A 1922-nucleotide genomic window follows, 5' to 3' on the forward strand; every position below is an offset into this window, starting at 1 on the left:
GAATTATTAATAAACTTCAATTTTATTTATTGCATATGACTTCAAGATCTGTTATCCTTCTGAAAGTGCTGTGAAGGAATTCAAAATCTATATTCTTGTCAAAATGCTCTAAAGTCAAATTAGTGTCATCTGGTTTGGAGTCAAATTGGCCTTGGTGTAATTTTGGGGAAATTACTTAAACTCTTGTGACTCAAGATCTGTAAGATGAGAATTGCTGATAAGGAGCACTTTTTCTGAAAATTACTTTTCTCTAGTGTCTCTAGTCTCTGATTCTTCCAACTCAAGGATTATGTTTAAAGTCTATAGGACCTTAACTTACCTGTGGGTGAGAGGAACAGATGGATAATGAAATTATTAATGCCGAGGGGGAGGAGGAAAATAATGCTTAGGGCGAATACTATCAAGGAAGGATTCCCAGAAAAGAAGAAAATTGACTTTCACACTGAAAGACATGTGAGACAGAAAAAAAGGAAAGAATATTCCAGTTGTGCTTTGCGCTGCAAGGGTATCTTCCTGCTAATCACATGAAAACATGTTCGGGAGGCCAAAGCATAGCAAGTCTTCACAATGAATTTGTTTATGATAAATTTTCCTAAACGTCTCAAATCTGTGAAGGATTTCTGTTCGTCTTGCCTGATGCATAGACATGCTTTCAATTTCCGGTCAGCTTGCCTGCAATGCTGGAATGTAAAATACCTGGAGTTTAATTGTTTAAAAAGACTCTGCTTCCTTTTTTGCCCTCTCCAACTCTCCCTTCCTCTTCCAGTCAGTTGGAAGCAAAAAGCACAGAGATAATCTGTTTCCTAAGTGTTTGCGCCCTCTTGTGGCAAATCCACTTAAAAGCATAAATACCGCTGAGTCTGACACGGCATCAAACGGCTGTCCAGCCACAGGTGTCCTAGGGGGAAACACAGAATAGACCACAACGTGTCGGAAACAAAGGCTGCCTAATGCGTTGAGAAACTTGGCAACGCTAATAGGAGTTCAGTTGGATCTACACTTTTTAAAAAGTACTTTGTTTTTGGAAGCAGTGTGACCTTGGGTTAGTCACTTAATCGCACCGAGCTTCATATCCTCCTTTGAAAAAAATGGAGACATTTCTACATCCAAACAACTCCACAGGAATACAGGACAAATTAATGCATATTAAAATATTTCATTATCTAAGCGACCAATATGGCTACAATGCTTACAANTCAATCAACTTCCTTTTGGTTAGTGCTATACTATATATCATTTGCCATTCTTTTACTTTCAACTTCTCTGTCTCATTTTCTTAGATTTGGTAGCTTACTTACAATATCATCAAAATAGATAAATAAATAAATAAATAAATAAATAAATAAATAAATGTACTTAGGAATAAACTTTACCAAGGAGGCAAAAAGTTGTACACTGAAAACTATAAAACATTGCTGAAAGAAAGAAAATACATGAATAAATGGAAAGACACCCTGTATTCGTGGATGGAAGACTTAATATTGTTAAAATCTCCATAGTATCAAAGTGATCTACAGATTTAATGCATTTTCTACTAAAATTCCAATGGCATTTTTTGCAGTAAGATAAAATACCATATTAGAATTCATATGGAATCTCAGAGAACCTCAAATAGCCAACACAGTCTTGAGAAAGAGAAACAAAGCTGGGAGTCTTATACTTCCTGAATCAAAACATATGGCAAAGCTACAAAAAGAACACAGGCATAAAGACAGATACATTAACCAGTAGAAGAGAAAAGAGAACCCAGAAATAACATGTATCTGTTCAAATGATCTTTGACAAGGGTGCTAAGGCTACACAATGGGAAAAAGACAGTCTCCTTCAACAAATGGTGTTGGAACACGGGATGTACACATGTAAAAGAATCAAGTTGGACTCTTACCTAAATGATATACAAAAACTAGCTCAAAGTAGATTGT

Source organism: Hipposideros armiger, unplaced genomic scaffold, assembly GCF_001890085.2.
Source record: "Hipposideros armiger isolate ML-2016 unplaced genomic scaffold, ASM189008v1 scaffold_137, whole genome shotgun sequence".
Classification (NCBI taxonomy): Eukaryota; Metazoa; Chordata; class Mammalia; order Chiroptera; family Hipposideridae; genus Hipposideros; species Hipposideros armiger.